The sequence below is a fragment of the Choloepus didactylus genome, chromosome 3, assembly GCF_015220235.1.
Source record: "Choloepus didactylus isolate mChoDid1 chromosome 3, mChoDid1.pri, whole genome shotgun sequence".
Lineage (NCBI taxonomy): Eukaryota > Metazoa > Chordata > Mammalia > Pilosa > Megalonychidae > Choloepus > Choloepus didactylus.
This window is the reverse complement of record NC_051309.1, coordinates 59,132,771-59,160,287: the sequence shown is the minus strand read 5'-3', so window position 1 is coordinate 59,160,287 and position 27,517 is coordinate 59,132,771. Positions and strand designations below refer to the sequence as shown.

At 40.2% G+C, this 27,517-nt stretch overlaps 1 pseudogene; it reads right to left on the bottom strand.

The window, feature by feature from the left end:
• Window positions 1–27,244, bottom strand: part of LOC119530263 — a 39,443-nt pseudogene extending 12,199 nt beyond the window's left edge.
• Between the last annotated feature and the right edge of the window lie 273 nt (window positions 27,245–27,517).

The following is a 27,517-nucleotide window of genomic DNA, read 5'->3' as shown; positions in this document are numbered from 1 at the left end:
GGAACCTCAGATGCCATCGGCCTTTTTTCAAAGAGGGTATCAACCTATTGATACCCTAACTAGGACATTTTGATGGCCTTAGAATGGTAAATTTGTGAATTAATAAACCCCTATTATAATAGCCAATCCATTTCTGGAATTTGCATTCCAGCAGCTTTAGCAAACAGGAACAAACTCCAATCCAGACATTTTAAAACCTCTGAACTAGATGTTTAGACCCCTTGCTTCCTTAAATATGAAAAAAAAAACACTAAAGGTTATCAGCAAAGTTTTGATCAGAGTCTAAATATATTATGATTATTCTTCAGATAAAGTACTTATTTTTGTTTCTGTGATCCAGAAATACCTCTTCATTTTCCTCTGTCTTTCTGTGTGGCTTTCTTTCAATAATTTGCAGTTTCTCTGTGTCACAGTTTGTCATTAACTAAATGAAGAATAAAATTGCTGACCATTGTCAAGGGGTGTGGCATGAATTAATTAGTTAATGTTTTGACATAAATGTTAAGGGTGTTAATTAATAAAATATATCTCGTGGGCATAGATTCTTTGTGATCATTTGCCTTGACAGTTCTTTTGTTGGCATCAACTTTTTATTGACTGTTCTACATAATTAAAGCCCCAAGAAATTGATTAAAAAAGACAGGAAGGGTTTGTAATACAGGACTGCCAACACAAATGAAATAATTTAAGCCGGAATTAGACAAAGGGACAAATTAAACTCAACAAATTAGTCAAGGACTAAGAAAGGCTGATTGTTCAAGTGTAATTAAAATATGTAACCGGAATAGTAACTCCTAAACAGAGTGATCTAATCAATGAACACAGTAGCTATAAAAATTTAATGCAGTGTGAGCACCCTATTTTTTAAAATGCAAATAATCAACCCAAAATGCAGACGACTGTTATGAAGCCAACATGCAAAAACTTAACAAGCTCAGGGAAATTGCACCGAAGACTCAGATGAAACAGGTTGGTGTAAGATATTAAGAACATTGCCCATTGTTCTAGTTTGCTAATGCTGCAGAATGCAAAACACCAGAGATGGATAGGTTTTTATAAAACGGGGGGTTATTTCACTACACAGTTACAGTCTTAAGGCCACAAAGCATCCAAAGTAACACATCAGCAATCAGGTACCTTCACCGGAGGATGGCCAATGGCATCCGGAAAACCTCTGCCAGCTAGGAAGGCAGCTTGCATCTGCTCCAAAGCTCTGGCCTCAAAACGGCTTTCTCCCAAGACGTTCCTCTCTAGCAAGCTTGCTCCTCCTCAAAACATCACTCACAGCTGCACTCACTGAGTTCCCTCTCTCTGAATCAGCTCATTTATATAGTACCACTGATCAAGGCCCACCCCAAATGGGCGGGGCCACGCCTCCATGGGAACATCTCATCAGAATCATCTCCCACAGCTGGGTGGGGCACATTCCAAGCAAATCCAACCAGCACCAAAACGGTCTGCCCCACAGGACCACAAAGATAATGGCATTTGGGGGACACAATACATTCAAACCGGCACACCCATGATTTCAACACCACCATTTAATCATGAAGAGTAATTTATCTTAAAAGGGTGAGGCTGGGGGAAGCTTGTAGTCAGCACTATGAGAGTATTTTATTTTCTCCTGCTGATTCTTTGCTTAATGCCTGGGCTGAACATCCCACCCACCCTGTCCTTGATACGCCCCTTCATTACCACAAGGACCACTTTTTCCACACAGTGTTTAGACTTTCAGGTCTAACTACTTGAATTAGCATAAAAACAAGATAAACTTAGACTCTATAAAAGTCACAGATGTATCTGGGGAAAGACCAAAAAAGGAACATATGATTAGAGAGGGTGACAGAATTATAAGTGATTTTTTTTCTTTATCCCTATTATTTTATCGTAAAACTATACAATCAACTCAAGTAACTCCAATGTCCCCAAACCTCACCTAGTCATGGGCATAAACGAGGTCCCATTAACATCAATTGCACACATTTCACCAGATCCAAAGCCCTACTTGCTAAAATAGAAACGTCTGTCCTTTGCAGAGCTCCCATCCTCCTCAGTTATCTCTGGGATTCCCCTTCTGTGGCTGCATGAACTGTGAAGGACAAAGTGATGAGCTGCCCAGATCCCCCTTGCAGGGAGGACTTGTGCCAGCTGTCAGCAACTTCAGGGTCTACCTCTGCTGCAGAGAACTGCACTGACCCAAAGCAAACCCTCCCAGGCAGCCCACACCCAATGATGGAGAGACGCGGATGTAAGGACCTCTCCACTACAGCCCACGAGGGACAACTCTGATGGGCCATGTGCAATCCAGAGTTCCCAACACCAGTGACCAAGGCTATGGGGAGCCCGTATCACAGTTGGACTTCCTTCTGCCCAATCCTGCATCTGCCCCCTTTTTCCCACAGGTGTTGAATCCTAATTAACATCCTATAGAGCAAACTCAATCTTAGCATCTGCCTTCAGAGAACACAATGATTTCATGCATTCACCATGGCTGCCACTAGCAGCTGATCTGAGTCAGGGAGTCTCAAGTGCTTGTCGTGATCCTCTTCCTCCACCCCAGCTGAGAACCCTGACTCTGCTGGTCATGGAGGAAACCCAGGCCCTCAGGCTCAGTGCCCTGAGACCACTCTGCAGTCCCCTATAATATTGAAAGTCCTCCCTTCCTCTGTATTATGCTCTGTGCTGGTTTGGATCTCTTATGTACCCCATAAAATGCCATGTTCTTTTAATCTAATCCTGTAGAGGCAGACCCATTGTGGGTGGGACATTTTGATTAGATTATTTCCATGGAGATGTGACCCCACCCACTCAAGGTGGGTCTCAGTTAGTTTACTGGAGTCCTTAAGAGAGCTCAGGAAGAGAGAGAGAGCTCAGAGCCAACAGATCCAGATGCTTGGAGACGAGGACAGAAAGGCATTTGGAGATGCTAAGCTAAGAGAGACACGTAGAGAGAAAACACACATAGATATTTTGGAGACAGCCATAAAAACCAGAACCAGGAAAGAAGTTAAGGGATGAAATCCAAAGCTGGCCCCAGAGAAGCTAAGAGAAGACTTCCAGATGCTTAGAGAGAAAAACTCTGGGAGAAACAAGCAAGGATGCAAAGGAGCTGAAAGAGAGAAGCTAAGACAGAAGCCCAGAGACATTTTGGAGAAAGCAATGGAAACCAGAAGCTAACCCCAGGAGAGGCCCAGCCAACTCCAGCCATGTGCCTTCCCAAGTGACAGAGGAACCTCAGATGCCATTGGCCTTTCCTTAATGAAGGTATCTCCTTGTTGATATCTTATTTTGGACACTTTTATGACCTTAGAACTGTAAATTTGTAACCTAATAAATCCATTTAATAAAAACCAGTCCCTTTCTGCTATCTGCATTCTGGCAGCTTTAGCAAACCAGAACAGCACCATTAAGGGGATACCACAGTAGGACTTCTTGGGCCCTAACATATCCTTCAATTCACAAACACAGTTTGTTTTCTCCCCAAGGCCAGAAGCCACTGCCACAATAGCAAGGCAAGATAAGTTCACCTGACAGCCACCATCTTGTACCTGGAATCTCCTTCTCTCCAAACTTCAGAAATACATTTTCCTGGTCAGTCCAGATTCCAGCTTCCCTGGTGGTAAATTCTCTCTTGACTTTCTACCCCATCCCCACAAAACCCTTCTTGAAATTTGGCTTTGGTTTACATACACCTAAACACATCTAACCTACCAAAAGTTTCTGAACCCAGTCGTAAAAACTGCTGAAGAGTTTGGAGGCTCATCATCTTCAGTGAGTACAAAAGACACTGCTGTGGAGCATGGCGAGAAAGAGAGGGAAAGATATTTTCAGTTCCACCTATATCTGAACATTCATTTAACAAACCCTGACACCACAATTACCATTGGCACTCTTCTAAGTCTTTTATAAATATTAACTCATGCAATCCTAAAATAGCCTATGAGGTAGTCGGGCCCACATTATGCATAAGGAAGCTGAGGTACAGAGTGATTTAGCTACTTGAGGTTGCACAAGCAAATGCTGGGTTGCTCTTCAAACCAGGGAGTCAGGCTCCAAGACCCTGTTTTTAACCACTGTGCTACATGACCCCCCCACTCTATTCATCAGTGATAATACTTCTGCCAGGGGAGGAGTGAAGAGGCAAGAACAGCAAGAGTCAAGTGAAAACCTGCACATCCCTTGGCCTCCTTCTCTCCAACTTATCCAGGCAAATGCCAAGGCTAAACTCGTACTTCCCAAAGCCCCTGAACAGGTGTAGTTACCAGAATAAATCTATACTGATTAGAATAATCAGCAGCATAATTTAGGCCATTGTGTCGATACCTAATTTCCCCTTGGCCCCTATGTTTTCGCTCCAGTGCCCCCAACAGCCCTTGGGGTGGCTTAACAGGTCTCCTGGGGGCAGTCCTGGCTCGAGTCCCACCTGCTGCCTCTGGCTTTATCTGTGATCAAGCAGCCCTTTCTTAGCATGAAGCGATTCTCAGAGGCCATCTAAGCTAGCTGCCAGCTTGGCTGGAGTTAACATAATTCGTTAAGCAGGCAACTGAGACTTGTAGAGCTGAGTGAACACTGGCATCACCAACATATTGATGTTATTTCAAGTGGCTTCCTTCTATCTTGGTCTCTGCTGTCCATGTTGTATATACCAGGAGTTTGCACTCCCTTGAACTTCTACTGTAATGCTGCAAAGTCACAGGACTTACAGTCCAATTGCACTTCATTTTTTTTTTAACGTCAACTAAGGGCAAATCACTGTGGAAGAAACAAAAAGCAGCAATGTTAAAGTTTATTGAGCATCTATTATATACAAGGTCCTGCTGGGAAATTTCAAGTATCTTATCTCAGTTAACTCTTACTACAACATTACATAGTATTACCACAGTTTTTAAGATGAAGAAAATGAGAAGAGAAAAAGTGACCTGATCAAGGATCTCACAGCTACAGAGTAGCAAACTGCTCTGACCCCCAAGTCCATGCATTTCCCACCACACTATGGTAGTTTGCTAAAGAAGCTTATAATCAGGTAAGCGAGGTTAATGTACAAAAAACTAACTTGAACACAGGTAGAAGTAAATGGGGGCTGTGATAGAAGCTCAAAGTGGAAGGCAGCAGAAGGAACAGGTCATGGCAATGAAGGCCCTGGAAAAAGGGGGTCACTTTTGACCTGGATCTTTGAAACTAAATAAGATTTTGATAGGCTAAAGAAGCTATGTGAGCAAAAGGGAAGCATCACAAAAAGGCTTATTGCAGAAACTACCAGCTGTTCACAAAAGTCCACTTGACTAGGTTAGCATAGCCATGTCATGGGAAATTCTAGCTAACAGAATTTGAGGGAGGGTGATGAGTGCCCCTGACAGGGCCTGTCCCATAGACACCTCTCTCATGGGTATCTCCAACCCCTTTGAACCTTCCAGCTGGCTGGAATCTAGACAGGGCAAGTCTGGAACCTCTGCGATGAAAATGGTAGCTCTATCATCAGTTCAGTTCTCTGAATGATCGTATGGGGGAGCACTCTCCTGTCCACCAGGAGAATCCACCTCGGACTGTTAAGTGAGTGAGAAATAAATAAACTCTTACTGTGTTTGAATTGATGCAGTTTGGGGTCCACTGGCTACAGAGGCAAGCGTTACCCTAAGACAAGTAGTATACTCAGCAAAGGTGACTAGAGAAGCCTGCAGAAAATAGAGTGGGAGTCAACTGGAAACGTAAGTGGTGGCCAGATTGAGGTGGGCCAATTAAAGGGTTGAGATTTCTTCTGATAGCATCAAATGGATCTACACTCTGACAAAATTAAACTGTATATAGCTAAAGTGTGTTTGGAAGGCCACCTTTATGCACTTTTGACATTCAAAACTCTACTTCTGGAATTAATGTGGATCCATGGGAAACAGTTGCTCTTTTATTTTGAAAAGAAATGAGCCTTAAGAAATGATGCTCATGCTGCAAATTTTGCACTTGCCATTCTATTAATGAGCAGTCATTGATTTGCTATGTGTTTTAGTTTGGGTTCCACCAACACATGGTATGATCGGCATCTGACAATGGAAGAGGACACCCAAGTTAGAAATACACAAATTCACCTACTCTAAGGACAACTGAGGAACAAACAGACAAACAAAAATTGCAGCTGGTATTATGCTGTCAGCAAAAACAGAACGTTATAAAAGATATTTCTATCCTCTTTAGGCCTACTTTCCCAAGGCCAAAAATATGGCATGCAGCCCAAGACAAACTGGAAATAAGCATATAAAAACAATACTGCAGAAAGGAACAATGAAAAAAAATTAGTTTGAAGCAGAAAGCAAGCACATTAGTGTGACCTTACTTTTATGAGCTAACAGTTTCTCACTAAATGCAATATGCAAGATGAATGTCAGACACGTTGGAATTTGTGATAGGGTGAGAGGAAGCAGTGCAAGGGAATGGTTTCTCAATACAGAGGAGGCATGAAGTAGGCTTTGAGAACACAAATTTTGGTAGGCTCCAAGAAAAGCTAGTCTGAGCAGGGAAATGGAAAACAGAAATAGAAGTTAAAATGGCAAACAATGTGAAGGAGAGTTAGGAGACTTGAAGGCATACTAATCTAAAGAAATTAATCAAACACATAGCTATATGGTGACATGTAACTGCACAGAAGACCAGGAAATACAATCCAGCTGTGTGCTCCAGAACTGATATAACAAAGGACAAAATTATGGGGACTTAACAAGACAGAAGTTACTTTCTCTCTCGTATAACTGACTAGATCAGAGTTGGCATGATGACTCTCCCACAGGAATGGGAGGAAGGAAATGTAGGAAAAGCTCCCTTTCTTTCACAGACACAATCAGATTTACATATATTATTCCCACTCACATTCCACTTGCCAGAACCAAGTCATATGGCCAAACGTAGCAACAAAGGAGGTTGGGAAACGTGGCTTTTTGCTGAGCATCCATATGAAGCAGCAGAAAATTCTATTATGATGAAAGAAAGGAGAATAGATATTGGAAGTCAACGTTTTTTTACTTCAAAAAAAAGGCAATGTAAGTTCTCATTTATAAACTGAAATACCTAAAAATTTACCAGCCTGGTGGAAAATCATGGAAATGTTTATACTGATATGACACCTTCACAAAACATAAGAACCTCAAATTCAGTTCATTGGGAAGTGGACCCTTGAAATCCTGTCAAGGAAGAAAAGTATACCATCCAGAGCAATGGTTCCTGACATCACAGAATGTCAGTATCACCTGTAAAGTGTTTTTTGAATTCTTTCTTTTTTATTATTATTATAGAAGTTATGGGTTTACAGAACAATCATGCATAAAATACATGATTCCCATAAACCATCCCACCACCAAAACGTTGTACTGAGGTGGAACGTCAGTTAAAATTGATGATAGTACATTTTTATAATTGTACTATTGATTAAAGTCCACAGCTGCATTTAGGGTTCATTGTGTAATGTAGTTCCATGGATTTTTTTAAATTTTTATTCTATCACCATATATACAATCTAGCATTTCCTGTATCAATCACATTCAGATATATATTTCAGTGCTATTAATTGCATTCACAATGTTTTACTACCATCACCCCCATCCATTGCAGATAGGAACTCTGTACATTTTAAGCCTTAACTTCAAATTCCCTATCCCCACCCTGTCTCCTGGTAACCTATATTCTAGATTCTGACTCAATAAGTTTGCTTATTTTAATTGTTTTAAATCAGTGAGATCATACAATATGTGTCCTTTTGTGTCTGGCTTATTTCACTCAACATAATGTCCTCAAGCATCATCCATGTTGTCACATGTATCAAGACTTCATTCCTTTTTACAGCTGAATAATATTCCATTGTATGTATATACCACATTTTGTAAATCCCATCAGTTGATGGACCCTTGGGTTGTGTCCATCTTTTGGCAATTGTGAGTAATGTCGCTATGAACATTGGTGTGCAAATGTCTGTTCAAGTGCCTGCTTTCAGTTCTTCTGGCATATACCTACTAGCAGGATTGCCAGATCATATGGCAATTCTATATTTAGCTTCCTGAGTTGCTGCCAAACTGTCTTCCACAGTGGCTGCACCATTTTACAACTCGACCAGCAGTGAATGAGTGTTCTGATTTCTCCACATCCTCTCCAACACTTGTAGTTACCAGTCTTTGTACTAGTGATCATTCTAGTAGGTGTGAAATGGTACTACATTGTGATTTTGATTTGCATTTTCCGACTAGCATGTGATACTGAGCATCTTTTCATGTGCTTTTTAGCCATTTATATTTCCTCTTTGGAAAAACATCTATTCACATATTTTGCCCATTTTTTAATTGGGTTGTTTGTCTTTTTATTACTGAGTTATAAGATTTCTTTATATATTCTGGATATTAAACCTTTTTCAGATATGTGGTTTCCAAATATTTTCTCCTATTGAGTAGACTGCCTTTTCACTTTTTGACAAAGTCTTTTGAAGCACAAAAGGCTTTAATTTTGAAGAGGTCCCTTTTTATTATTTTTTTCTTTCATAGCTTGTGCTTTGGGTGTAGAGTCTAAGAAACCATTGCATATCAGAAGATCTTGAAGATACTTCCATACATTTTCTCCTTAAGAGTTTTATGGTTCTGGTTCTTATATTTAGATCTTTGGTCCATTTTGAATTAATTTTTGTATAAGTTGAGATGGGGGAACTCTTTCATTCTTTTACATATGGATAACCAGTTCTCCCAGCCCCATTTGTTAAAGAACCTATTCTGTCCCAGTCGAGAGGACTTGGCGGCTTTGTCAGATATCAATTGGCCATACATGTGAGGGTCTTTTTCTAAACACTCAGTTCAATTAAATTTGTTAATATATTTATCTTTATGACAATACCAAGCTGTTTTAACCACCATAGCTTTGTAATATGCTTAAAAGTCCTCCAATTCTGTTCTTCTTTTTCAAAATGTTTTTGACTATTCAAGGCCATTTCCTTCCCAAATAAATTTGATAATTGGCTTTTCCATTTCTGAAAAGTAGGCTGTTGGAATTTTGATTGGGATTGCATTGAATCTGTAAATCAATTTGGGTTGAATTGACTTCTTAATGATATTTAATCTTCTAATCCATGAACATGGAATGTCCTTCCATTTATGTAGGCCTTTGATTTCTTTTAGCAATGTTTTATAGTTTTCTGTGTACAAGTCCTCTAAATTCTTGGTTAAATTTATTCCTAGGTATTTTATTCTTTGTATTGTCATTGTAAATGGAACTTTTTTCTTGATTTCCTCCTCAGATTACTCGTTACTAGTGGTATAGAAACACTACTGATTTTTGCATGTTGATCTTGTATCCTGACACTTTGCTGAACTTGTTTGTTAGCCCCAGTAACTTTGTAGTAGCTTTCTAGGTATAGGATCATGTCATCTGCAAATATTGAAAGTTTTACTTATTCCTTTCCAATTTGGATGTATTTTATTTCTTTTTCTTGCCTAACTGCTCTAGTTAGAACTTCTAGCACAATGTTGAATAACACTGGTGACAGTGGACATCCCTATCTTGTCCAGATCTTAGAGGGAAAGTTTTCAGTCTTTCTCCATTGAGTATGATGTTAGCTGTGGGATTTTCATATATGCCTTTTAATGTGTTGAGGAAGTCTCTCCTTTTATTCTTATCTTTCAAAGTGTCTTTACCAAGAAAGGAGGTTGAATTTTGCCAAATGCCTTTTATGTATCAATCTAGATGTTCATGTGGTTTTTCTTCTTCAGTTTGTTAATATATGGTGCATTGGATTAATTGATTTTCTTGTGTTGAAACACCCTTGCCTACTAAAACCAACTTGATCATGGTGTATAATTCTTTTTTCCTGTATATTTCTTTTAATGTGCTGTTGGGTTTGATTTGCAAGTATTTTTGAGGGTTTTTGCATCTATATTCATTAGAGAAATGGCTCTGTAATTTTCTTTTCTTGTACTATCTTTATCTGACTTTGGTATTAGGGAGGGTGATGTTGACTTCGTAGAATGAGTGAGGTAGTGTTCCCTCCTCTTCAATTTTTTGGAAGAGTTTGTGCAGGATTGGTATTAATTCTTCTTGGAATGATTGTTAGCATTCACCCATGAAGATTTCTGGTCCTGGGCTTTTCTTTGTTGAGAGGTTTTTGATGACTGATTCAATCTCTTTACTTGTAATTGGTCTGTTAAGGACTTCTATTTCTTCTAGAGTCAGTGTCAGTTGTTCATGTGTTTCTAAGAATTTGTTCATTTCATCTCAGTTGTCTAATTTGTTGGCATACTGTTTGTGCTGGTTTGAATGTATTATGTCCCCCAGAAAAAGCCATATTCTTTGATGCAATCTTGTGGGGCAGACGTTTTAGTGCTGATTAGATTGGAATCCTTTGAGTGTTTCCGTGGAGATGCGCCCCACCCAACTGTGGGTGATGACTCTGATTGGATAATTTCCATGGAGGTATTACCCCACCCATTCAGGGTGGGTCTAAATTAAATCACTGGAGCCATACCAATGAGCTGACAAACAGAAGGAATGCAGTGCAGCTGAGAGTGACATTTTGAAGAGGAGTTACAGCCAAGGGGGACACTTTGAAGAATGCACAGAAGCTGAGAGAGTAGCTGCAGATGAGAGACAGTTTGAAGACAGCTGTTGAAAGCAGACTCTTGCTCCGGAGAAGCTAAGAGAGGACAAACAGCCCAAGAGCAACTAAGAATGTCATTTTTGAGGAGCTGAAGCCTAGAGAGGAACATCCTGGGAGAAAGCCATTTTGAACCCAGAACTTTGGAGCAGATGCCAGCCACATGCCTTCCCAGTTAACAGAGGTTTTCCAGACACCATTGGCCATCTTCCAGTGAAGGTACCAGATTGCTGATGTGTTTACCTTGGACACTTTATGGCCTTAAGACTGCAACTGTGTAACCAAATAAACCCCTTTTTATAAAAGCCCATCCATCTCTGGTGTTTTACACTCTGGCAACATTAGCAAACTAGAACACTGTTCTTCATAATATCTTCTGGGGGGTCAGTAGTAATGTCCCCCCTCTCATTACTGATTTTATATGTTTTCATCTTCTCTCTTTTTTTCTTTGTCAGTCTAGCTAAGGGTGTGTCAATTTTATCGATCCTCTCAAAGAACCAACTTTTGGTTTTGTTAATTCTATTGTTTTTTATTTTCAAATTCATTTATTTCTGTTCTAATCTTTTTCTTTCCTTCTGCTTGTTTGGGGATTAGTTGCTGTTCTTTTCCTAATTCCTCCAAGTGTAGAGCTAGGTCTTTGATTTTACTTCTTTCTTCCTTTTCAATATAGGCATTTAGGGCTATAAATTTCCTTCTCATACCATAAGTTTTTGCTGCATCCCATAAATTTGTATATGTTGTGTTCTCATTTTCATTCATCTTGAGATGAATTACTGATTTGTCTTGCAATTTCTTCTTTTACCCACCAATAGTTTAAAGTGTGTTGTTTAACCTCCATAAATTTGTGAATTTTCCAGTCTTCCATCTGCTATCAATTTCAAACTCCATTTTATTATTATCAGAGAAAGTGCTTTGTATAATTTCAATCTTTTTAAACTTATTGAAACTTGTTTTTTGACCCAACGTGTGGTCGATCCTGGTGAATGATCCATGAGCATTTGAGAAAAATTTATTTCCTGCTCTTTTGGGGTGCAACATTATGTATGTGTCTGTTAGGTCTAGTTCATTTGTCATTTTATTCAAGTTCTCTGTTTCTTTATTGATCCTCTGTCTAGATGTTCTATCTATTGATGACAGTGGTGTATTGAAGTCTCCAACTATTATTGTAAAGACATCTATTTCTCTCTTCAATTTTGACAGTGTTTGCCTATTTATTTGGGGGCACCATGGCTAGTTGCATAAATATATGTGTTTGGTATTTCTTCTTGGTGGATTGTCCCTTTCATTAATATATAAGGTCCATCTTTGTCTCACAACAGTTTTGCATTTAAATTCTATTTAGTCTGATATCAGTATAGCTATCCCAGATCTCTTTTGGTTACTGTTTGCATGGAATATCTTTTTCCAACTTTTAATTTTCAACCTGTTTGTGTCTTTCTGTCTGCAATTAGTCTCTTGTAGACAGTTTATAAGTGGATCATACTTTTTTTTTGCCATTCTGCCAATCTGTGTCTTTTGATTGAGAAGTTTAATCCATTAACATTCATTGTTATGACTGTAAAGGCAGTACTTCAACCCTTCTATCCTTTTGTTTTATATGCCATATCTTATTTTTACCTCTCTTTTTACCCTTTTAGCTACCCTTATTGATATTCTTCATTTTTATACTCTCCTCCAGGCTCTCTCTAATATTTTTTCCTTTCAGACTGCAGAACTCCCTTTAGTATTTCTTGTAGGGCAGGTCTTTTTTTGACAGACTCTCTCAGTTTCTCTTTATCATTGAATATTTTAAACTCTCCCTCATTTTTGAATGACAGCTTTGCCAGATAAAGAATTCTTGGTTAACAGGTCCTCTCTTTCAGTACCTTAAATATATCATACATCTGCTTTCTTGCCTCCATTGTTTCAGATGAGAAATCAGCTTTTAGTCTTATTAAAAGACCAAAAGTCCCTTATATACGGCAAATCACTTTTGTTGCTTTCAGGATTCCCTCTTTATCTTAAGCATTTGACATTCAGATTAGTGCCATGAAGTAGTTCTATTAGAACTTAGTCATTCCCATAATTTCTATTATATTCTTTTTATAATTTCAAATTTTTCTTTATGCTCACCTAGTGTCTTCTTAATATTCTTTATCTCTATAGCTATATTTTCCCTCATTTCCTTGAATTGATTTAGGAGATTTGTTTGAACATCTTTGATTAGTTGTTCCAATTCTGTCTCCTCCAACATTTTAATTTGTTCCTTTGACTGGGCCATATCTTCCTGTTTCTTGGGATGACTTGTAATTTTTTGTCAATGTCTAGGCATTTGATTATCTTGGAGAATTTACTCTGAATGTCAGTTTCTCCCTCTTGCCTAGGGTTTTATCATTGATTGGCTTTGTGTTAAGGTTCTTCTTTGACACTTGGTTCAACTTATTTTAGACCTTTAGAATTGTCTGTGTTTAACTGATCTGCTTTTTCAACTCTTCTTCATCTGGTTCATGCCCTGGATGGGCGATACAATTTTTAAGATTGCACTATTTATGCAATTGTTTCACCCCCAGGAGAAAATGTTCTTTCCTCTGTTCCTTCTCCAGGAATCTTGTTCTGTTCTGTGTTTTGACTCTATAGTTTTTTTACACTCCTTTTGTACCTCTAACTGCTTTTGCCTCTAGGGCAAATTCTGGGAGGAGGGTCACCCTGGAGACAAATTTCCTAAGTGAGTATTTCCCAGCCAAAACAGGGCAAGGGACCCACAAAGAGGTGCAGACCAGCTCCAAATAGCCCCGGGGAGAGGGACAGGAAAAACACCAAAAACCTTTTCCATGAGTCCCTGAAGCTGCATTTTTCTTGCCTGCCCAGCAGCTGGTGCCCTTCAACAAAATATTTCACACAGCCCTAGGGAGACACTGTGTCTTTAAACCTTCATGGCATATTCCCCATTGGGGGTGAGGTTGCAACAATGGTCCTGGCCATCCCTGTCTGGGGCGTGCTGAAACAGCAGCCCAGAGCCAGAATGCAATGATCCAAATTTACTGGTCAAAAGCCATGAACAGTGCTCAGCCATGCCCTCCTTCTCACCATTCTTGGGGAAGAGGATTTGCATGTCCCTCTCCATCTGCAGCAGACAGCTGGGGACCAGACACCAAGACAGCCCACCTGGTGAGTGGGGAATGGGCACCAGCAGCCACTACAGAACAAGCTACTTCACAGTTCCTTACTGCAGTTTCTCAGCCTCTTCCTCCAGAGTCCCAGAACAGTTGTTTCAGACAGTTCCTACCTGTCCACTGTTTCGGAGGAGGAGTGAGTCCTGGAGCTCCCTAATCTGTCATCTTCCCTGGAAATATCCCTTGTCCTGGGCTTTTACTTGTTAGTTGGTGTCGAGTTCCCCTGTTTATAGGAGTTTGGTTGCCCTTCTGTTCCCCAGACAACAGACCTCTTTTTCATGGATGTTTAAGGCCAGCAGGCTCTTTGTCCCAGACTGTTTTCCTCTATAGTTCTTTACACTCTTTTGTTGTCTTAAGCTGCTTTTGCCTGGAGGCCATGTTCTGGGTGGAGGGCACACCAGAAAGGACTTTCAAAAGTCAGTCTTTCCCAGCCAAAACAGAACCAGGAACCCATGAATGGGGCACAGACTGACTCCAAAGTGCCCTGGGTAGGGGATCAGGAAGGGCACTGAATGCTTTTCTGACAGCTGCCCAAAGCTGAGCTTTCCTGGCCTTCCCAGCAAATGCAGCACTTCAACTAACTGTCCCCCACCATCCTGAGGAAGCCCTGCATCTTTCACTCCCCACCACCACTGCCCCCCTCCAGGGTGAGTTGAAACAATGGCTACCATCAGAGCCAGGCCCCCAGTGACTGGAACTCACTAATCAAAAACAAATATCAGTGATCAGTCATGCCCAACCCTGTTCTTGGGGAAGAGGATTTTTATGTCCCCTCTGTCACCAGTGAGCAAGCCAGCGACTGGACCCCAAGGCAGCCTGCCACGAGAGTCGGGGTGGGCACCAGAAGCCACTTCACAGAGAGAGCAATTTCCTGTTCCTTGCTATAATTTATCAATGTCCTCCTCCTGCCCTTCCCTGGATACTATACAGTGTACTTCTGGCCTCTGAAGTTTCAAAATAGTGTTTTCAGGCAGTTACTGCTTGTTTAATAGCTGTTCTAATGGAAGGACTGAGTCCTGTAGCTCCCTACTCCGCCATCTTCCCTCAATCCCCCCTGTAAAGCAGTTTTTGAAATATCAATATCCAGGTCTGGACATCGTGATTCACTAAATCCAGATGGGGTCCTGGACTAGTACTGTCAGGGCTAAAAACAATGATAAAGAGAAATTCAAAGATAAATTTTGCCTTCATAGTCAAACTCCCTGAAAGGTTAAACTGAGAAAACCAATTTTTAAAAAACTAACATTGTTGGACTTGTCTGAGACCTCTCAATCAGAAGGATTTCAGATTATAAGGGACTGATTATAAAATACAGGACTGGGATTCAAAGAGCTATTAATTGTCTCCTGGATCTACCACTATCTGACCATAGGCAAGTTCCTAAAGCACCTCTGGAAAATGAGGGGATTAGCCAAAACTACTGTTTGCAGCATTCTACAATCCCACATTTCCACTTTTTGCTAATCAACTCTTCATTTATCAGCATATAAGATTAAAATAAAAACACTTAACATTCAGTAGAGATTTCTGAAGTTCTACTTTGTGCTGGGCTCTGCTTTAAGTGCTGGGAATACATAGAGTTTATAATCTATCGATTGTAAAACATTGTACTGGATACTATATAATGTTGATCAGAGAAGCTGATTTGGGATAGTAAGAATATACATGGGCCCCTGTCTCCTTCATTCTCTTCCTCTCTCCCTTTTTTCTTTTCCCCTTTCCACTACGTTTTGCTTAAATTCAAATTTTTCCAAATTAAATATGTAATACTCTCAAACAAATCCTCTAGAAAACCTTTTTAAAAAATTTTTTGAAATACATTTTTAAATTTCTGCTCTTTTGTAATGGAAATATTAAAATTGAACAATATGCAGACAAAAATATATTTGATGTGGTAGACCTTATCCCAAGCAGAGAGAAGTTACATAAAAGCTAGTCTCCCACCCATTCTCATAGCTTTCAGAAAAGGAAGGGCAGGTCTGGCAAAAACTTGAGCTTTGTGTGCATTTCTGTGCACACATGCAGGTCCATGTTCAATAGAGGGAAGGAGCAACACGAAATGGGTAAAAATCAAAGACAATGAAGAAGGAACAATGCAAGAAAGAAAAGTAATACTGCTCAGAAAACAATTAGTTCCTTTCTCTGTAAGCAAAACAGCCTTGATAATTGAGGCTTCACAGGCAAGCCCTACAATATTTTCCTCAGCTTCTTCTGGTAACCTTCACCTTGCAGCAGCTATTAAATGCTGAGAAGCTAACTACTGTTTGTTTCTTGGATACAAAAGGCATTCTGTTCTCTCTGAGTAACTCTGTGCCTCTCAAAAGGCCAGAAAACACCCTCCCCAGTCAGCTCTCAATTGCCCTGCTGGAAAAAAAAGCAGGGATTATTGAAAATACCAGAGAAACCAAAAGCTTTGGAATGTGTGGTGTGATTATTATTATTTTCTCAGTTCTTCCCTTTTCTTCATTGTGTTTTGTTTAGTTTGAAGTGTTTTGCATTTCCCAGCACATATTGTTTGAGAAGAGGTAAGAGAAACCTGACCAAAGACAGGACAAAGAGTGAGGCAAGCTGACACCAAATTGACAATGTGCCTTCATTGACGCCCACATGAAATTGTCTGTATTTAATATCTGCAAATGGCTCACTGTGGACTCCACTATTGTCCAGCGCTTCTCCGCCCCGCCTCGAGTCCTCGGTCGGCCGGCGATGGGGACCAGAGAGATAAGGGGAGAGAGGGTGCGGACAACGTCTTACCCGGAGCACTTGTGATCACTCAGGACTCGCGGTGGTAAAGCAGATAAACCTTTAATGGGACTAGGCAATCATCATCTTTACAGGTTCCACCCGGGGCGAGACACCTCGGGGGAGAACAACCTCGATGCGGCCGTCAGGTACGGCTCCTTGTGGGCTGTCTCCCCGAGCTTTGCCCGGGAACTTTCTTATAAACCTTGCGTGTATCCAATGGGCTAACGCCACGCACACAAGCATGATTGGTGAATACAGCGGGTGGTTACATACATCAGAAGCCGGAAGCAGGATGTGGGCGCCATCTTGGCACCACTCGATGGGCGGGGGGAACTCAAGGGCAGGCTGCAGCTTGTCTACTAGGCCAAATCCGGAAGGTGGCTGCTCACACACTATTAACATTTACCTTGGAAACACCTAAGACTTCTTGATATATAAATGTAAAAATATGTCAAGAATCTGTATCCAGAAATTTAGTGACACACACATTCAAAAATAAATAGGACCATTATTAAATTTCTCGACATTATTGCTTATGTTGAAAGCAGACGTGTTTTAACTTCACAAAAATAAAATAAAATGATGTGCATATAGAAAAGCAACTAAAGTAGTGGCCTCAACAAGGGACTGTTTGGCAATGTCTGGAGACATTTTTGATTGTCACAAGTGGTAGGATTCGATTGATATCTTTTTGGTAGAGGCCAGGTATGCCAGTTTGGATGTATTATGTCCCCCCAAAACTCCATGTTCTTTGATGCAATCTTGTGGGGTCAGATGTATTAGTGTTGGTTAGATTGGAATCCTTTGACTGAGTGTTTCTACAGAGATGTGACTTAATCAACTGTGAGTGAAGTGTTTGGATAATTTCCATGGAGGTGTTACCCCACCCATTCAGGGTGGGTAGTAACTGGATCACTGGAGTTGTATAAAGGAATTCACAGGCAGAAGGACCTCAGAGCAACTGAGAGTGAAATTTTAAAGAAGAGCTGCAGCTAAGAGAAGACAAAACGCCCCAAGAGCAACATTTTGGAGAACACCATTTTGAAATGCAACCTAGGAGCAAGCAGACGCCAGCCATGTGCCTTCCCAGCTAACAGAGGTTTTCCAGACACCAATGGCCGTCCTCCAGTGAAGGTACCCTGTTGTTGAGGCCTTACCTTGGACAACTTTATGGCCTTAAGACTGCAACTTTGTAACCAAATAAACCTCCTTTATAAAAGCCAATCCATTTCTGGTATTTTGAAAAAAGGCAGCATTAGCAAACTGGAACACTGGGGATTCTGCTAAACATCCTACAATGCAGGAGATACAACAAAGAATCTGGTCCAAAATGTCAGTAGGGCCTGGGTTGAGACACATATTTTCAAGGTACCTTACCAGACAGCTCAAGGAGGCAGGTGGAAATGGGGAATTTTTTATCAAAACCCCTGTTTGGCTTAAGAATCGTGATGCTCCACACATCTCATCCCCATGGTTCTCCCCATTCCCCATCATATCTACATTCTACAGCCAGAAAAACCCTGTTGCAGAGTGGGGGAAGGCTCCTCCCCACTTCAAATAAGGTGTTATTGCTCTATTACAGGGGTTCTCATTGCTGGGGTTAGGAAGACACCTGCCAGAAACATCTGATGAGCTTTTTCAAAATACCCCTCTCCCACCAATTCTGGTGTGTCTCAGTTTGCTGGGGGTGGCAGATGTGTGTGTGGCACCATTTTCCCAGGCAAGGAGACAGCAAGGTCTCCAGGCATCCCAACCTCTCTGAAGTGTCCCTTACCATTTCAGCCCCTTCCTCTGTCTTCCCATGGTCCAGCAACTGAATGGTTAATGTTGGCAGAGCAGGGGACTTCTCTATTGTCCCAACAAGCATCCTTCTGCCAGCCCATGCCTTTCCAGGGCCAGATATTACATATTTTTAATTCTACATATTTTGAGGAGACAAGGACAGGCAGAAGCAACAACCCCCCTCGTGATTTTGATGTCTATGGCCAGCCGCTCCCAGCTGAGAGCCTCTGATCAGAGCAGCTCTCAGAAATGTAGTCTTGGACCCACATGCCTGCCCTCAGGAGAGGGTGTGACTTTGTGGCTCTCTTCTGCTGAGGGCAATGCCCAGAGGGGTCAGCTGAGAGTCAGCAACAGCCAAAACTCCCAGGAGCTGGGATAATGGGTGTCTCCAGCCTGCACTGGGATCTGGCCAGGATCCTCCAGCAGCCACCACACCAGGGAACACATCTCTCCTCAGAAATTCACTCGACATTTGCCATCCCCAGCTGTATGGACAAAGTTGAATATTCTGCTCTAACAAAAATGCTTAGAAATGCACTTAAAAATAATACACTCAGAAGAAGACTGCTGCATATTTCAGCTCCACCATTTAAGTGTGTGATCTTGTGTTATCTTTATACTTTTGCTTTGCTCCCTCGTTGACCAGCCTCTTGTATAAAAAGCACTTTGAAGACTGATGTTAGATAACAGTGGACATAGGTGATGAAAATGCCCACATCTCCCAGGAGCCTCAGGAATTTGGTCCAACGTTTATTTTGGTCCTACAACTGCCACTGCCACCTCACTTCATTTATCGTCACTGCGTGTATGATTCCTTAAGGGGAGCTTGGAGAGACTTCCTTATGAATACCTGAAGCACTGTTGGACTCACCCCAGAAAGATAGGTGTTTAAATAATTCATGACAGTTGTGCCTGCAATTGACAAGGACAAGGCAAATTGCACAAGAGCAACTTATTCTTTACGGGTCATTATGTGGTCTTTGATAACACAGGCAGCTGCATGGAATTCAGTTAAAATTAAAAAAATAATAATAATAATTTTTAAAAATTTAAAAGTTGTTCCAGAAAAGCAAGACAAATATTTAAAGGAGAGTTAAGCCCAAGAGCCATGAAAAGGTGATAAACACCAAGGAGATAAAAATTTTATTCCTACATTTTTTAGCCAAGTTTGGAAACTCTGAGAACGAGACCATTTTCATGTTCAAGAGGATGCACTAAAACAAACAGTGATTTTCTCCACACAGAAGTCTTGAAGGTTTTGTAATGCTTCTGACAAAACGAATGTTGGATGGTGCTTGATGTTGTTGAATAATGAAAATGTTAGACATTTCCCTGATACTGTTAGAAAGCATTACATGACACAGGTAAAGGTTGTGCGACTACACTGGGTCAGTGCAAAAGACAAGATATTTGTTGGGATGACAGTTGAATCCTTTAAGTACATTCCACTGACATAAAGATGAAAATGAGTTTGTCTCAGAAAACCAGCCTGCTGCATAGCCAGAATGCTTTCATGATCATAGAACATAGCTCCCTTTCCTTCATTTTCATCAAACATTTCTTCATCCTTTAAGGTCCATTTCAAATGTCATATTTTAATGAAAACTTTCCTGGGCCCATACTCTCCAAACTAGACATGATCATTCCATGTACATTCTAATAACATCTGGTCTGAATCTTCTTTACAGCAATAATCACACTCTGCCTTGTCTTAGGTTATTTTATCTATTTATCGACTCTTCTTTTTCCTCTACCTTGTACACCCTTTTAAAACAGAGACTATGTCTTAATCTTCCTTGCACTTTCTGAAGTACCTGGCATTGTGCCTTGCACTTGAACATGTTCAATAAATATGACTGAGTTTATCAATAATACTTTCCCTTTGGCAGTATGGGACTCGCTATTTATCCTTTTATCATCCCTGTATTTCCTCTCTCATCACTGCTCCCTGAAGGCAGTGTAAAGTGATTTCAGCTATTTCTTGAAAATGCCAGAAAGTCAGAGCATAGAAATTTGACACTCTTTTTTAAAAGTTTTCTACCCCTCTACCTCCCTTGGAGTTATGAGATTCAAGATCTCAAAAGCCCTTTGAATAATATTCCAAGCTGGGGTTAAGTAAACTGTTCAAGGTCAATATCAAGTTATGGCAGGCCTAGGGCTAATATCTAGGTTAGGATGAGATATTTTGTTGTTCAGAATTGGTTGTTACAGTTTTCCTCTTTTTGGGTCTTGAGCTGATCCATTCCAGTAATGTGATATTTGTTTAAGTAAAATTCTAAGACTATTAATCAGCCAAAACAATAATATTTATAATAAAATTTGAGCTGATTTATACAGCCAGCATGCTCTACTCTGACCCAAAGTTTCAATGATGGATATCGCAGATTTCAGCACAAGTTTATACTTGCTTTATGACAAAAATGCCCCAGGTTCTGTTGATTGTATAGAGAACATCCAAAGAAAATTGAAGTTCAAGCAGGAAAATTTGGCTGATTTTATTCTCAGTAGAAGCCAACCACGAACATAGTCATAGATGAATAATGCTTCAAATGAAGTGAAAATAATGAGTCAATAACCCGACTGGGGAATAGATCAGAGTTTTGAAAAATCTTCCCAGAAGATTTTCTTCCAGGGAGCTATCACAGCATCCAAATGCATTTATTATTGCCTTACTGCTATTTCTATGGAGCAGAAACTAAACAAGACCCTTCCTACTCACTTCCATTTTTCATGTGATTGGCTGTAACTTTGTATTCTCTTATTTGAACCTAACCTAAAGTCTGTCTTCATCAGACTAAATCAAGGGATTTTCACGGCTATGATTGGTTGATTTTATACCTTCCTTAGATCCCAAAGTTGATATGACCTTAAACCCAAAGTCTGTTTTTGGAGAGGTATTTATCAAGCTTCAGTTTCTCTTTGATGCCCGTGCATGTCATGCTCTTCAAGATGATTATGATGTAGGCTAGCATGACACAGCCCTATACAACATTTCCTCCATGTTCTGAGGCTCAATGCCAAATGCTTGGTGATTATATTTAATTATAATAAAAGGCCACCGGAGCTACTTAGCACAAACTCCCACAAGCCTACATAGCCAAGAAAATCAAATACTTGAGCTAATATGTGGTGAATTCAGAACCCTGGACATACAAAATCAAGGAAATTTAGGTAAAGGCAGGTTTACCTTTTCAGATCTATTTAGGTAATGAGAGGCCATGTCTAAGATTTACTGCCTAATAAAAGCAACCTTCATTCAATCTATTCATTAGCCTGGAGAGAACTTTAGGGAAAATTCCACACAAAGAGAACTCCAAGAGGGTACCTTGAAAGAATGGGGAGTATAAGGAACATTCTTTTGCTTTGGGAATAGATAAAATTTGACCGTAGAATAACCCACTGGGCTCTAACAACAAGCTAAGACATTAATTCTGGTTTAAAGGAATTTTGTATCTTCAAAATGGTCATCTTGGGAGACTATACATATTCTAATCATGCTGCTTTTAATCCAAAAGGTCATCTTTTAAAATTGGTTTTGGGGGCACATTCCATTAAATTCTTTATTCTTTTAAGTTGCGCTTGACTTTTGGAAACAGGGTGGCTCCCAGGACCTCCACCTCCTGGTGTTTGTGTGCTTGTGTAATCCTTCCCCTAGGTGTGAGCAGAACCTTTGATTTGCTTCTAGCCAATTCAACATGGCAAAGGTGACAGGATATGCGTGATTGCATGCGTGAGATTATATTACATAATTGTAGCCTGTCTTGCTAGTTGGCTCCCTCTCCCTTGCTGGCATAAAGGAACCAAATAGCTATTTTGAGAAGGGCGACAAGGAGCTGAGGGCTCCCTCCAACCAACAGACAGCAAGAAACTGTCCAACAGCCTGAATGGAACTGAACGTTGCCAACAACCGCATGAGATTAGAAGCAAACCCTTCCCCAGTAAAGCATTTAGAAGAGACCCCAGTCTCAACTGACATCTTCCAAGCAAGCCATGCCCAGAATCCTGACCCACAGAAACTGTGAGATATGTATGTTGTTTTAAGCCTCTAAGTTTCTAGCAATATTGTTACACAGAACTAGTTAATACACAACCTTTAGTCATTCTGAGCCAGGTTTAGTCAACAAAATATGTAATATGATATATAATAATTTCTACCCAAAACAAGATATCATTCTTAAATCTTGTCTTCCTAATTCTCTTTCCTCACCTTGCTTTCCTACCTATTCACCCATAACAAAATCAAGAATTCCCTTAAAAGGGAGCCATTTTAGCGTCCGCCCAACACTTTACAGGTTAGAGTAATAGCATCCAGCATTTACAGGACACTTACTCTATGCCAGGCACTGTGTTAGGCATTTTTAATATATTATTTTATTAATCCACACAACCCAAGAAGGTTGATGCTGTCACATTCCCATTCTACAAATGATGAAACTGAGTAAAATAATTTTCTTAAGTTCACAAAGCTACTAAACAGCAGAACCGAGAACTGAACTCAAGCCCTTAAATTCCAGAGCCAATGCAGTTAATTCCTTTCCTATAAATCATGTCTGTGAGCATTATCTGATTTAGTCCAAAGAAGCAATCCCCAAGAGGCAGCTATTCTATTGACCAAGCATACAGATGAAGAAACTGGAGCTCTGAAAGTTGAAGACATAAAGTCAATTACCTTGTAAGTGGTCAAGTCAAGACTAAGAGAACCAAAGTTTCTTTGATGCCCTAATCCAGTGCTCTTTCTACTTCAACAGACTAGTCAATTGTTCTTCTGCAGTCCTGAGACTGATTGTCTTGGGTGGCAGTTCTGGTAACCTGAGTGAAGCAACATCCAAAAGAGAAGCTCTAGAAGAGTTTTGAATGAAGTTACCATCAGCAAAACACTCAATGTAAACCCGCTCAAGAGTTCCATTTTGAAATATAACACTCATCTCCAAGCAATATTTCTATGTTCATAAATTATAATCATGTTACTTTACAATCACACCTCTTGGGTGGACACAAAAATAAGATTTTGAATATAAGTTACATAGAAACTCAGTTTCCAAAAGTATAAAATGAGGAAAGTAAAAAATATTTCTCAAATTGTGGTCCGTAGAACTAGTCCTATAAGATGTTAAAAAGTATTCAGGGGAAAAAAAATGAAAGCATTGGAGTTTTTCACATGGTCAAATAACTTTATGCTATTTGCATATTGCATTGCCCTCCATGAGATGCATAATCCTCATTAGCATGATAGAGGCTCTGAGAAGTCCTGCACTAGGGAAATCTATGAAACTATGGTGAACCCAATGGCTTCAAAAGTTTTTGACCACATAAGCTTTTTCTGGGAACACATAAATATCTTCCAGGACTCTAATTTCTACTTGGGAAATTCTATGAATTTACTTCAAGGTTAATTTTCATTTCACAGGAGGTTAAAAATTAAGTTTGACCTATAAAGTGAGTCAGAGGTAGTTTGTTAAATTACACAGAACTTGGGAGGCAATTGCAAATGTCTCCAAAAGGACACATTTTCTCCAGGCTTCTAATCCATCAATTTTAGCTGCCCATTATCTACTCATTCTTTTCCAGGCACCTTGAGGTGATGATTTTGATGAATCAGAGAGTGCAAAATAACATTTAGAGAAAAATCAACCCATTTCCAGAAAACAAGTTCTTGGTGTAACCATTTAGTCTATCAACATGGTTCCTGTAATCACACCTTCTCTGCAAAGGAAGAAAAAAAGGGCAAATACATTACATTTCTATTACACAAGTAGTCTGTGGAGTTTCTCCGATGTTGTTTCTGTATTTCAGTTAAAATAACCATGTTCAAAGGGTACATTAATACTATTGACCTTTGCAGAGTTGTTTAGAGGAATCTGTCCCTTTTTTATTTTTCTTCTTTCCATATCGAAGTTTTTGGTGGAATTTTCTCACCCTAAGTCAGTTTCGTCACCCAGAAAGTGCAGACAATAAAGTAGAGGCTTAATGATTCAGTTCATGTTCCCTTATCAAGTCACTGCCCACACATCCAAATGATTAGTATCAGATATAACAAAACTGTCTTCAGGAAAATTGTGGGTGCTCCTTCAGAGCAGTTCTTTTGATCTGTGTGTCATCTTGGCTCCAGCTCCAACTTTAGGCAAATTATTTAAATTGTTCTTAGATTCTGTTTTTTAAGCCTCTGTTTCCTCATCCTCAAAATGGCCTTATAATAGTTCCTACCTCACAAAGTTTTTGGGAGGAGTAAATTAGATAATACAAGGAAAATAATCAGGTACCTCCATTCACTCAATTCATTTATCCAAAAACTCATCCATGTGCCTGGAACTCTGTTTTAGGGATGTTACTACACTTAATCTTTATAATAAACCTTTCATGGTAGCCTCTGTCCTTCCAATTTTTATAAATGAAGGAACAGAAAAGTTAATTAAATTGCCCAACATCATCCAGTGTTATTGGGTTGAATTGTGCCCTCCAAAAAAGTCACATTCAAGTCCTTGGTTCTGTGAAAGTGATGTTATTTGGAAATGGGGTCTTTGAAGATGTTATTAGTTAAGATGAGCTGACCTGGATTAGGGTGGGCCCTGGTCCAATATAACTGGTGTCCTTATAAGAGAGGGAAAATCAGACACAGACAGAGTGACACAGTGGAGAACACCATGTGACAACTGAGGCAGAGAATACCATGGATTGCCAGCAAGCCACCTACAAAAACCAGGAGGGATGATGAAACAAATCTTTCCCTACAGACTTCAGAGGAAGCATGGCCCTGCCAACACCTTGACTTCAGACTTCCAGCCTGCAGAAATGTCAGACAATAAATGTCTGTTGTTTCAAGCCATCCAGTGTGTGGTACTTTGTTATGGCAGCTCTAGCAAACTAACAAGCGGAGAACCATGGATTTGAACTCTTTTCTGTTTGACTCTTGCTTTTTCCATTGCACCATGATGATTCTCTACAAAATATCTAGAGTGTCTCCTATAGCATGTCTTGCCAAGATGCTGAAGCAGATTAAAAAAATAAATAAAAACTTAAGTCCAATTCCCACTAGGAACCATGAGTAGAAAAAAGATTACTGGACAGGAAATTTGGGCCCCTGCTGTGCCATTTACAAGCTAGTGACCTTGGACAAGTCACTCCCCTCTGTAAGCCTCAGTGTCCTCATCTACAGAAAGAGATGAGAGTACTTGATGACCTCTGGGTTCCTTTCCAAGTAAACTCTTCTGCTTCTTCAAGTCCTCTACTCCTATATCTTCATTATTACAGGTTTTCAACTGAAAAGTAAGGTGCATCACTTCTGAAAATATAGCGTTATCCTCAACATTTTTAAAAAAACCATAGCCCATTGTTGGAACTACAATCACACACCTAAGAGAGCACACATGTGCAGTAACATCATTGTGTCCACATAAAAGCAGGAAGCTTTCATTATGTTTCTCACCATCACGTGGTGCATCTTCCTCACTGTCATCATGCAGGTAAACCAAGCTTTATACAATCTGTGCTGTTGAAAAAAATATGAAAAATTATTGTTGGTTATTTAAAGCTATCTTAGGTGCACTACAGAAATTGCTATTAAAGGGAATCCTTTAATATCTTTTGCAATACAAATGAACACTCCACATTTCCTTTTTTTTTTTTTTTTTTTGGATGATCTGGTTTGTACGAATTTATATTTAAAAATCACAGCCAACTCATTTAAAAATAATAATTAAAAATCACAGGCAACTTATATTTAAAAACACAGAAACAAGGGCTCACTCTGTGTCAAGCTCTATGACAAAAGGTTTCTGAACAGTATTGCATCTAATGATATCACTAGCCTTAAGAAATAAGTACTATCTTGTCATCATTTTATAGACGGGGAAAATGCAATTCAGAGAGACTGTGATTTATCCAAAGGCATGTGACCAGAAGGAGAACTAGAAGGTAAAAACAAATTTATTTGATCCAAGAAACCAAGTTCTTAAAGGCTCCTTTATACTGCCCATGAAAATTGGGGCAAAGGTCTGCCCTGGCATATTAGGAGTCTAGGGGCTCACTTTGTCCTGTGGTTTCTAATTTCTCTAATTTTTATCTTCTTAGCCCCAGAGTCCCTACACCCATTCCTCAGCTGCTGAACCTCGTTTCCAGGACAGAAAAATGGCAAGGAGTTTCCAGGCATAGACACTGCTCTCAGAAGTCCAGGTCTGTGAGCAGAGATAGACCATGGGAGGGTCAGAGAACAGTGGCCAAACCAGGAGAAGGCTCAAAGCCATTTTATCTGGGGACAGTTAGAAGTGGGCAGGTTTGAACTGGAGAGGAGAAGCCTCAGGGGAAACATGTGCATGCATATTCTTTTCACAGTTCAGTGATCTCATTTGAAGAAGGCGCTTCAGCCAGAAGCAGCAGACTGTTGTACATGCTGCAACACAGATAAATCTTTAAAATGTAGGAAGAAATAGAATGCGATCTGTGGCACAATGCCATCTATTTAAACTAAAAATCTATGACAAAGAACAATACATGTTTTCCAAGAGCTCATGCAATTAGGATGATGCACATCATACATTGGAATGGTTGCCTATGAGGAGGGAGGAATGGAGATAAAAGGGAAGAAGTAAGAAGGTGTTTGCCTTGTTTTTACTTGAGTCTGAATATATGAAGGAAGACTAGGTGTATTGAGTAAGCCCCAGAAGATACTACTAGGATCAGCAGGTGAAATTTAAAAACACCGTTCAGAATATATCCAGAACCCAACTACTTCACACACCTACCCTAGTCCAAGACACCGTCCTCTCCAGCCTGAACTATCACAACAGCCTACCTAACTGCTTTCCCTGATTGCACCCTTCTGTCTGTCAGATCATATTATTCCCCATCTCAGCATCCTCTGATAGTCCCCATCTTTTTCAGAGTAAAACCCAATGTCCTTACACTGGCCCACAAGGCCCCATGGGACCAGGCTCCCGTTCCCTTCTTCACATCCCACCATGCTCCCCTTTGCATTTCCCACTCCAACCCCACTGGCCTCCCTTCTGCTCCATGAACACATCGAGCACACCCCTGCCTCAGTGCATTTGCACCTGCTGTTTCTGTTGACTGGAATGTTCTTCCCCCAAATATTCACACAGCTCATTCAGGACACCTCTCGAAAGTCACTTGACAATGAGGCCTTACCCTAGTTAAAATTGCAAACCCTTACCCCAGCCCTCTCTGCCTTCTATCTTCCATTCTTACTTATCTCCTGCCATGCTCTTCATCTTAC